The sequence below is a fragment of the Kogia breviceps genome, chromosome 8 (genome assembly GCF_026419965.1).
Source record: "Kogia breviceps isolate mKogBre1 chromosome 8, mKogBre1 haplotype 1, whole genome shotgun sequence".
In the NCBI taxonomy this organism is placed as follows: domain Eukaryota; kingdom Metazoa; phylum Chordata; class Mammalia; order Artiodactyla; family Physeteridae; genus Kogia; species Kogia breviceps.
The window spans coordinates 57309120-57321436 of record NC_081317.1 but is presented as its reverse complement, the minus strand read 5'-3'; positions in this window follow the sequence as shown (position 1 = coordinate 57321436).

Here is a 12317-nt window from a genome sequence, read left to right as displayed (position 1 = left end):
CGTTCCATAAAAATGATGCTGAATTTACTTATTTATTTTAATTTTTAAAAATATCCCTAAGCCCACTTTTCCATCTTGGTCTCCTGCTTCTAATCTGTCCCCAGACATACCTTAAGCTTTCCTGTATCTCTGCCTCAGGTCCCTCATCCACTCTCGGCCAACACTTAGAGTTCAGACCTAGTCCCATCTCTTCGCTGCCCTCAACCACCACAGCCTTTGGGATGGCTTCCGCCCTCCATTCTGGCCTTCTACACTTTGTTTGGCAATTAGTATATGTTGCTTCATGTGCTATAGTCTTTCAGGTCTTAACACACTCTTTTAGATTCTGCCCTGGGATGCCAAGGCTGGAACTCTGCCACCTCCATTTCTCCTTTGCCAACTGGCTTCCTGTTACACGTTGCCAGTAGTGGTAATTCCAGAGAGATTAGAAGGCAGGAGGGAGAGAAAATGGACTTGCTTCTTTCTGCATGCCTGCTATTGCTGTCAATATTGCCCCCACACAGTAGAGGTGGTTCTGACCTCCAACTTCCTTCCCTATACCCACAACCAGCTTCATTGTACAACCTCAGAGGTACCAGCAGTAGCCAAGCAATGCTGTCACCTCAGAAATCTGAGTTTCAGTTCTTCAGGGTCCCCCTCTTCAAGCTCCTGAGGTAAAAGCCCTTGCCAGGCAGCCCGCCTACCCAGGTCTGAGCCCCAGCTCCATGAGGCACTTGGTCTGTACTCCTGAGTTACCAGAGGCCCTTTACTTTCTCAGAAGTCTAGGCCCCAGTTCAACACGCCTCTCCTCTGAACTTCAAGGTTCTAATGACACAATCACTTCCTTCCTTTTGTCCCCTAAGCCTTAGGGGTAGTAGCTACTCCCTGTAGCTATTATCTATTTTCCCTCAGTATTCTCCTTTTCCTTTTTCAGGCTTCCAACACCCATTTAACCAATTCCCCATATTGAATTATCTCTGTTGAAATACTTAGTGAAGTTTCTGTTTTCCTGATTGGACCCCAACTGGCCTACCATGAACTGTAATTTACCATGTTACACATATTTTTATTTCTCAACTATTCTGGAAACCTTCTTTATTGTACTCTTAGCTACACCCAAAGGAACTCAACAGAAATTTGCTTGTTGATTGATAAGTGTATAAGATTCATGAGTAGGAGAAAGGATGAAAGGTGGAAAGAGCAGGACTTCAGACAACCAGGTCTGAGTTCAAAGTACAGTTTCAATGGTCTCTGTTACTTAACTTCCTTAAGTCTCAAATTCTCAACAATAAAGTAGGGTAATGTTTATCCTACAGGTATGGTGGGGGGCAAACATGAGGAAAGGTAGGTAAAGTGCTTCCAAGGGAGCCTCGTGCATATTGCAGATTCATAGATGGTGCTCTTCCCTCCTCCCACTCCGATCACTTTGAATTTTCAGTAGCTCCTATGTCTGCTGGGTAGGTGGTCATCTCTAGGCATTTCTGTATCCCTTGGGTATTTGTAGCAGAAGCACAATTCCCCTGACTGTAGGGCTAGGTTGAGAGTTAGGACTTAAATGAGTAAGCATAATAGCATTCCCCACATCTTCCCTCATGATTGAGTCTTTCCTCTTATTAAACACACACACACACACACACACACACACACACACACACACACACACACACACACACACACACACACACACACACACACACACAGCTACCCCTGACCCTTCTTTGCAATCTAACACAAGCTTTCTTCCCTTTGCCACCAAACTTCCTAATAAAGCCCACACACATCCTGATCCATGCACTTCTGCAGTCCAGAGCAGCTGTAGGGGCCTGCTTCTTTATCCATCTCTCTCTCTCTCAGTATTCCTAGCCTGTGTCTGTCTCTCTTATTCTCTTTCTCTTTGTCTTTTAATGCTGGCTCTGTTTTCTTCTAACATCCAACTGCTCAATCTACTCTATATATCAGAGTCCAAATCATGGACAGAGCTGGTTTAGATAGCTAATTATTTTGTTTGCTTTGTACCAGACCCCCTCATAGGTCACCTACCAGCCTATAAATGGACTGTTCTTGGTTCAGTCACCCATGTCTGGTCACTCTCTGGCCACTGTCCTGCAGCAGTCCACCTAGCATGTTTTTCTTGTGTTGGTGCTGAGGGTGGAGCAGTATTTACTAGCAAGGAAAGCTGGACTTGGTAGGCACTGTGATGCATATATCATAGACATGCCCTGTTTGCACCAAAGTATTAACAGTTTCCCTAATCATCAAATCCAATGAATGCTTCCCAATTTTCACCATAACTAATTCTCTGGGGTGTTTCATATGGCTGACCGCTTACTTTTTGACACTTCTAAGTTCCCTACCTTCCCTACCACAAGTCTGGTTCTCTCCTTACCACTCTTGTCAACCTCCCTTGCTGGTTTCTGTACTTCACTCACTGCTTCCTTTGATGAAGCAGCTAGTCCATGGACTTTCCAATGTAGACATAACATCTAAGATGTGCTTCATACCTACACCCTTGTTGCCCAGTGGTACTGCAGCCTATATGTGCATAAGGAGCAATCTGGAGGGAGTAGTTGGGGATTCAGAGTTTCCAGTCAGCAGTTGCAGGGTACTGAAGAACTCTAGTGCCATGGTCAGTAATTAGGAGCTGCTTACTGTGCTAGAGGGAAGGGCTCCAGGTGGTTAATATCACAAACATTCTGCCTCTGTCCTTCTCCATTGCAAATATTTGAAGCATTCTCCAAGATATGTCTATCAATATGAAGGCTCTTAGATAATTCCAGACCGATCCTTTAAATATTCACTGGTGGCACCTCCTGTCAAAATGTCCTTTGCCTCCCTTTTCAGGCTCTCTTCAATCAAAACACACTGCTGTAAATAAGCTAAAGAATATTTAAAACTGAAGATGAATTTAAGTCAATGAGTTTCCCCTACAGGGTTTTATTTTAAGCCTCATCATTTTGATGGGAAGGACTCTGCCCTTTTTAAAGGATGTTCCTGTAAAAGCAAACAAGTAAGGGATGTATCATTTAGAGCTGAGGGTGAGAGGGTGGCGGAGGCAGATTTCACTCTCTGAAATCAGAGTACCAGGTGACAAAAGTCTAATTCCTTTAAAAAAAAATTAAAATACAGTAAAATTGACTTTCTTCCTGTATTTTATAAAATTCAGGACATATATAGATTTGTTACCACCACTGCAAACAGGATACAGTGATGTTCCATCACTCCAAAAATTCCTTCCTGCTATCTCTCTGTAGTCATACTCTGCCCCCACCCCAAGCCCTAGCAACCACTTAGCTGTCCTCTACTGCTACAGTTTTGTCTTCTAGAGAATGTCATATAAATAGAATCATATGTAGTATAACCTTATGTCATAGTTGTCTTATGTATTATACCTACATACATTGAAAACACCACCAGACAATGCTATATTTTTTGCTTTCAAACCATCAGAAAATTAACAGTAAAATAATTTATTGTATCTGCCCATACATTTATAATTTCTGTCGCTCTCCCTTCTTTCTTGAAGTTCAAACTTTCTTCTTGGTGTTATTTCCTCTCTTTATAAAGAATTTCCTTTAGCAGTTCTTTTGGAACATACATGCTGGGGTGGGGGAGGAGATTGAGAAATCCTTCATCTGAGAATGTCTTTAATTCACATTCATTCCTGAAGAATATTTTTCCAGGATTTAAAATTCAGGGTTGAAAGGTCTTTTCTTTCAGCACTTATAAAATGTTGTTCCACTTCCTTCTGGCTTTCTTGGTTTCTGATGAAAAAACACAGTCATTCCAATTGTTCCCCTATAAGTAATGTATCATTTTTCTCAGTTTTTTTCTTTTGGGGATTTTTTTTTTTTCTGTAGACTCTAGCAATTTGATTATGCATGTCTGGGTGTGCATTTCTTTGGCTTTATCTTGTTTGGGTTTACTGAGCCTCTTGAATATATAGGTTTATGTCTTTTGCAAAATTTAGAATGTTTTCAGTGATCAATTTTTCATATACTTTTTTTCACTGAACTTTCTCCTGTAGTTCTGGGACTCCAATAACACACATTAGATGTTTTCTTATTATTCCACAGGTCCCTGAGACTCTGTTCAATTTTTTTCTCTTTGTTGTTCAGATTGGGTAATTTCTGTTGACCTGTCTTCAAGTTCACTGACTTTCCTCTGTCATCTTCATTCTGCTATTGAACTGATCCAGTGAATTTTTAATTTTAATAATCTTATTTTTGAGTTCTACAGTTTCCATTTAGAGGTCTATGAGACCTTCTAGCTTTCTATTTGTTTCAAGAGAGTTTGCCCTTATTGTTGGAGCATTTAAATAATACTTGCTTTTAAGTCTTTTTCAAGTAATTCCACCTTTGTCATCTTGGTAATATAATCTATTGACTGTCTTCTGTGTGAAAGATTTTCCTAATTCTTCATAGGGCTGAAAAAGTTTGGATTATATTCTGACTGTATCTTACCACTTTTATCACAGACAGGTTGTTAAAAGTAAGGCACTAGGTCCAGCCTACACTTAAGGGGACGGGATCACAAGGATATGAAAACTCCTATAGAGGATCGTTGGGGACCATTTTAGAAGTCTTCCTACTTCCTACTGGTAGAAGCAACCCAACTCCCCATTAGCAGATGAATGGATAAACAAAATGTGGTATATACACACAATGGAATCTTACTGAGCCTTAAACGGAAGGAAATCCTGGCACATGCTACAACATGGATGAACCTTGAGGACACTACGCTAGTGAAATAAGCCAGTCACAGAGGACAAATATTGTATGTGTCCATTTAGATGAGGTACCTAGAGTAGTCAAATTCATAGAGATAGAAAGCAGAATGGTGGGGATAGGGGCAATGGAGAGTCAATGTTTAATGGATACAGAATTGTATTTGAGGAAGATGAAAAGTTCTGGAGATGGATGGTGGTGATGGTTGTACAACAATGTGAATGGTACTTAACACCACTGAACGATACACTTTAAAATGGTTAATGATACCTTTTTGTTATGTATATTTTACCACAGTTGAAAAACAAACAAAAATCAAGAAGTTTGCCTACCACACATATTATGAGATTCTGGGCCTTGTTTAAATCCTGTGGAGAATGTCAACATGTTTTTAGCAGGCATTCAACCTTAGTTCAGGTTGCAAGTTCCAACCAGTCTTCTGTGGGTCTTAGTTCCAGTGTCAGTTCAGTTTTCAAAACCTTTGAAGCACTGTTTGGATCTCTCCCACGTGAGCACCGCTCGGTAGCCAGCCTGTGCTTGTAGGGTTAGAGCCATGCATGCGCACCTCACGGGTGAGCCCAGGAATTCATTTGAAGGGGTTACTTTCCCAAGGACCTCCCTCTCCATGATCCCCCTGGAACTTCCCAGCCTTGCCCTTTTGGCCCTCTGGCTGGAGAGCTGGTGCTCTGTGGTTCACTTCCTGGGACTGTGCTCACCTCCCAGACCAAGTGGGAGGACAGACAGAGCTAAAAAGCAAAAGGGGTTTCCCTACCCTCTCGGGACAGCAGCTCCTCCAGTCCAGAAGGGCAGCTTCCTTCCCAGAGAATTTAGGTGCCTACTGGTTCCCCTCCTGTTGCTCCTTTTGTCACAGGGTTGCTTGGGTTTGAGGCAGGCACAAAAAAACAGGGCAAAAAGAAAGAAGAATAGGGAATTTCCCCCAGTCTCCCTGAGCATCCACTGTTTTCTTCTTGGCTCCTTGACCAGAGGGCTTCTCCTGGAGAGCCCCGTGTCCAGCCCTGAGAACCACTTGTGTGTTTCAGGTTTCCATGAGTTCAGGCTGGGGCACGTGGAGGGGGAAATGGCAAAGTCAGGCCATTTCAGCAGTATTTTGAATCCTGGTTGTCTTCTTCAGTGCTTCTGCTACTATTTGCTTTCCAGAGTCCTCAAATAGCTGATGCCTGCATTCTACACAGGCGTGACAGCCTTCACCTTTGACTAATCTTAAGGCTGGCTCTGACTGTGGCATTTAACAAAGGGCTCCATCCACCCACCTCTAGTCCCCATTTACCGTACCCATTTATTCTATGAATGAGCACTGATCACCTACTATGTACCACAAACTATGAGGGTTAGAGAAACAGCCCATCTTTAAAGTGTTGAGAACACAATTCCCTGCTAGACACAACTTGCTGGATTTCACCCTGGCTTTTTCTCCCACTCTCTGCTTACACTCATAGTAGATCTGTGAAGTGAGTGGACTTTGTTGCTTCCTTGAAAAGGCATGTCTGTGTATGAGCCTGAAGCCATCCTCACATGTGCACTCTGTGGGTGTGGCTGAGGGCTTTTTTGGAAAGAGACATATTTTCAAACACACAGGTTTGTGGTTTTTGAAAGAACAGAAAGCATAAAGCATAACATCTTGCAGGATTACTTTCTGCTCAAGACCAATTGACGTGACATCTGAAAATAATCAAATAAGTGTGTTGTTTTCAGTCTGCAAATGACTTTGTGAAACTTGGGAAGGAAATTCTCCACTTAAGAAAAAAAATCTTAAAAAAAATTGAAATTGAGATCGGGGAAGAACAAAGATGGGGAATTATGAGAGTGCTTTGAATTGTTAATAGCACTTACATTTATAAAAATGAATCTCTCTAAAATCTGGAAGTGGCCTAATAATTTTAAATCCCCTCACACAGCACATGCCCCAAACCCTGATAACGTCCAAATTCAATTGCTTATGACCATTTTTGTTGGAGCATTCCAAAAACTTGAAGTTGCTGCACAATGCACTGAACTCGGGATTTAAAATTATTGAAATCTTTGATATTTTTTTCCCTATAAGTTCTTACATTTGGTAAGAAGTTAAGGTACAGTCTAATCCCAGAGGATCAAAATATATTGAACTGATTTTTTTAATGGTTTCAGCCAAGAAAACAGAAATTGAACTGAACATTATGATGAAGAGAATAAAGACGGGCGAAGAAAAGGCTGAAGGTGGAACGTACAAAAGTCTAAAGTCCAAGGAGAGGCTGGACCTCTCCTGGAATTGAAGGTGAACAAGTCTGCTGGCCAAGGTAAGACAGATTAAGGCACGCTGGCAAGAATAATCGGAGGCAAATGAAATTGAACGTCATCAAAACCCTGGACTCAGGTAAGAAGAGACTGGAGCAAAGAGAAACTTGCCTCCAGCTTCAGTGGTTAAGAGGTGACTTCAAGTTCCTACAGCATTTCATTAATATCCAAGTCAAGTGTTGCTAATATCCAGTGTGGATGACAGACAGTTGGACTTTGTGAATTTCTGGTTTCTAATGATGCATTTGAGATTTATTTTTTTACAGCTGTCCTTGTGTTAATCCTTTACAGTTATTTTCCTCCTTGGGGTATAATGGTTTCTAGTTGCCTATCAGCATTTTCATAACGGTTTCTAGTTACCCGTCAGGCAAAACATGGCTTCTGATGGTTGTGGCCTGTGGGTCAACACTAGTTCTCTGGAAGGACAAGCGCTCGCCTGAACCGCACAGCAAACTCCCTTGTACGATTGGAGCATGCAGTGCAGGATCAGGGCGCACGCTAGAAATGGAACCAAATATGCCTTTTACAAACAGCAGCTCAATGAGGTTTCCTGCCATGAGGCAAAATGCTTGGAAAGTTACTCTGTGCTGGCATCACTGGGTTTGGGGTCAGCGTGCTGAAACCGGGGCTCATTACGCTCCTACCATGCCAACTTGGTGCAATTAGCCTAACACGATAATTTCCCGAAGCCATATGTTGATCTTTAGGGGAGGGAAAAGGCTTCGTCTGCCTGATGGCTCTGAGCTCTGACTGGCACATCCCAGCTTCGAGCGCATCTCTATAAATCAAGATAACACACACGGCAATCAGAGATAAGGTAGGACAGCCAGCCTGGAGAGAAGCAGGCAACTTGGAGCGTACTTGTTGACTGTTGTAGTGTGTTGGTTTTCTCTTTTTCTTCAAGGAAGTTTTCAGGGAAAGGTCAATGGAGCACCACTGTGTGCAAGACTGTCTCTCCCTCCTTCCCCCTCTCCCCCCAAAATAAAATCGGTGGAAGGACCTAGAACAGAGTAATTTATGTTCCAGGGCTGCATGGCTTGTATTCCCATTGGAGACCTTTCAGTGTGAACTAGCACTGTTGGGAAACCTCTTCAGCTACCCCTGCTAATCAATACCTCTGTTCATTATATGTCTCTGATGAATATGGGTAATGACTGGGTGCCTGAGAGTCAGGTGACTAAAAATAACTGCACCTTACAGAGGATCGATAGATTTCCCCCCAGTGTTACTTGAGGCACTTCGATATTCTCAGCTGCCCCTCCCGAGCCCCCAGCCATGAGATCATCTCTGGTCTTCATTGATAGATCGGCTCCATCCTCAGAGCAGCTTTATTAAATTAGTAGCACTTAATCTACTGTCATACTGTCAACTGACATGGGGCAGACTGGCAGACGGGAAGTCTTCCAGTGGCTCAGAAGAGCAACTGGCCGCAACCCAGGCAGCTCTGATTAGCTTTGTGCCAAGAGTTGAATTCATGGGTGCCTCTTCGCTAAAAAGGAGGATTTCCACCATTTAATAACATTTAAAACATTTTTTTTTTTAAAGAAGAAGGAGCTGTTAGAGGGAGGATTCTTGCCAATTACAGACGTGTTATGACTGATGAAAAGATCATAATTATGCTTGGATTCCCTGTAGGGGTGCGTTAACACATCCGTGACATTTTAATAACCACATGCCTCAGTGGAGGTTGACTTCCCCCAAATTGTTTCACCTTTCATTTCTTCACTCTCACCCCTGAAACCATCTGTGGGTGCTCAGAGGAAATCGGGGGGGGGGGCTCCCCCCACCCGCCGTCAATGCTTGGTGGTCGGCACCTTTGCTACCTTGAGTGGGACCTTCAGTCAGTGGTACCTGAAGCTGGCTGGACAGTTCCTTTCTGTGGTCTGCTGACAGCCAGACAGGTACAAGCAGCCTGTCCAGTCCCTTGCTGGCCAGAGGCCTGGGGCCAAGGGGGTTGCTAAAGAGTCTGGGTAGCTTGTTTCTCTGGGTCAGAGGCCAGAGGAAATGGGAGAAGGGGGTGGTACAAGCTGGGGAGACTTGGATAAGTGTGGCTCCAGGGACGGAGAACAGGAAATACTACATTGGAAGGGTGACTCCAGCAGAAGTTATAGTCTGGGTTAGCCTAATGTTTAGCTAGAATTGGTTTAAAAGGTGGGGTGATATGAAACAGTTGCTGAGTCAGAAGCACCCTATATGCCTCTTCCCATTGGCCTCAAGCACTATGACAGGAGATGTCATCTGCTAGTTTTATTTCTAGATGATAACATCTTTCCATCTGCTAGTTTTATTTCTAGATGATAACAAGCACAATCTGCAGAAAACCACTGTCAAGAGAATATAAACTGAAACACAAGTATCTAGCATGAAAAAATATATATATATAGTCATCATCCTGTTGGCTGCTGTCCACAAATTTCACAGGGTCAAGGTGGAAGATATTTGCAGAAAGCCAAGGGGCAAAGATACCTAAGGTCTTCCTTTCCTTAAAAGAGCTTGTGCCAAGGCTTTGGGGAAAAGAAATTCTTGAGAGACTCTGGAAAAGCATCCCCAAAGGGATAGCTTTAGTGAGAAAAGACTCAGTCAGTGTTTGCTGGGTTCCATCGGGACTGGCTAGGATCTCCGTAGCTCTGACTCAGCTTTGCCATCTGAGCAAGAGATGCGTTTGATCTGCGTAAGAAGTGAATTCAGCAATACCATAATTCAGCAGGTGGGCTTAAATAAGGGTGAGTCACGATGTGGGCTGAAGTGTTTCTAGGTGTGTTTTATAAAGGTCTCTTGGAGTTTAGTTTGTTGAGGTTTCTTCAAATCAAGAAGGTAAGAAGAGATCAGTGATAAATCTTTAATATAAAAATTGTACAAGAATTTTGATACAAATTACAAGAGGTATTTGGACAAAATATGAATAAAATTCCATTTACATCCCCAAACCCTTATGCATTTTATGCAAAAGACGTACTGTAGACAGTTATAGTACAGAAAATACCACAAAAGAAATAGCAAATAAAAACTTTTAATTCCCTCAGACTACTAATAAAAACAAACCGAAAAGCAAAACCAAAAACGAAACAAAAAACAGAACCCTTGTTCAAGGTACATACAGTATTTACGAAGCTACGACGTCACAATGATTAGATCAGGGTGATGCAAGCTGTCCCCGTCTCTTGGTACTGCTCCCTTTTGTAGTGCAAACTTTGGTTCTGTGGCAGGCTGAGCAGAGAGGCTGGTCTGATGCAGAGGAGAAGAGAAACGAAAAAAGCATAAACCCCCAAACTCTGGGAGGAGGAAGAGGACATATCTTGGAGAAAATTCTTTTCCTTAAGATATTTCAATTCCCTTTGGCCAATTTTGCTGTCAAATGGGCAGGTTGAGTCAAATGTTTTGGTTAGCAAGACACACCAGTGGGTTTGGGGTGAATAAGCAAGTTAGGCGTTCTCTCAACCAGGTGAGGGATCTTGCTAGTTCGTAAAGGCCTAGTCCCTGATGAGCACTAGAGAATGGAGAGCTCTCTTTCTTGAAGCCCTGACTCGCCTCCACCTTTGAGGAAAGGCCCAGGGAGGCCTCAGACCAAAGTCTTCTCCTGGTTTCTCCACCTTCCCTCACCCCTCAGACCTCCAGATACCCACGTTTAGCAATCCTGTCCTTGTTCATACTGGCACTGGTAGGAAAATGTAAGACTTTTCTGCAGGGCAGCTGAACCCAAGTTTGCACAGGAAAGTGGGAGCACCATATATTATAAATCTTAGTCATATAAGCTTAATATTATAATGCTAGAACATCTCATTCACTTAATCCACGTTATGTAAACCCTGGACAGGGTAGAACACACAAATGTTTCCAAAGCCATCAAAATCCGGGTGAGGGAGGGAGTGTTCTACCTTCTTGCTTCAGAAAAGAATTTTTTTAAGGGGTGGGTGAGATCAGAAGAAGAAAGGGCAGGGGTGGAAAGATAATGGAAAAGTCAGGGGAGATTAAGATGGGCAATGACAGGAATGGATCACTCTGTACAAGGACATGCTAAATGCTCCAAATTGAGTACTAAATGAAAAAAAAAATTCAACCTTGGTTTATGCATCTCAAGTGAACCTACTAACTCAGCACATTATCTGGGAGTCAAGAGCATCATACCTCATGAATCAACGCTTCTCATGGCTATGGCACTGATTCACAGGCAGGTCAGGGGGATGCTTTGTCTCCTAGCATGGAAAGGACGGGCAGCCTGTCTCCTGTGGAAACAGTGCCAGGTCAGCTCACCTTGCAGTGGGGGACTACCAAGAGGGCTGGGCTTTTCTCCCCTTCTTGTGGAAAGCATTTCCAGGGCCAGATGAGCGGAGCTCTCGCACACATCCAGGGTCTGCACCCCCACACACACCCCGCCCCGAGTCACCTCTCAATCCTTGCATTCTGTAACAGAAGTGGGCAGAGCCGGTTCATAATGGATCGATTTGCCATCTTACTTGTGCATTATTTCAGCATCACATTTGGCAACGGGAAGCCTTATAAAGTCTCAGTATAACGCTTAGATATTCTCTCTTCAAGAAATATAGTTTTATACTATCTACTTCTCTCCATTCTTGTTAAAATACCTTTTTCTGCTCTTCCTTCCCTTCAAAGAGTCTTTTAAAAAAAGGAAGCTAAAAACACATTAAAATAATTAGAACTGTCCTTAAGCATCCCTGTTATTTAAAGGGTGGGGGAAAGTTCATATTAGTTAGCAGAATCTGTGCAATTTTGGCAGCTGAATTTTTAATTAAGATTCTCTTAAGATGTTTGCTAAATGATTGTAACATATACATACTGGGGGAACTTAAGAAAACATCAACTGCTTTTTCTCTGACCCCAAGAATCCTTACTAAAAGTGCTTTTCTTCCCAGTCCTTACCCTGGTTAATGCAATTATTTTAGCTCAGGTTTGCCAACACAGACCTGATAAGTCGTCTGTCTCTAAATCTGCCACTTTTCTCTTTCCAGAAGTTCGTATCAAAGATGACACCCACCTGTATCTTATTTGGTTGACAAATAGATTTGAAATGTGACTGTTCAAAGCGGGGTGGGGGTGGGGGTCATCAGCTTCTAACAGACTTGCTGCTGGAGGGTTAGAAGGAAGCATGGAGTCCCCTAGTTCCCCAAGGAAGACGCACACAGAGATCTTGCACTTCATTTAGCCACCTTTTACCATCCTTTAAGTAGTTTAATATACAAAAATAGCAGCCAATACCTACATGCTATTTAGGCTCAAGATGTTTGGGAAGAAAACACTTTCACGTGATCTTCCTTTGTACCTTTTGTCCGCTAGTCACTTGATTTCATAAAGCTCACGCACTTG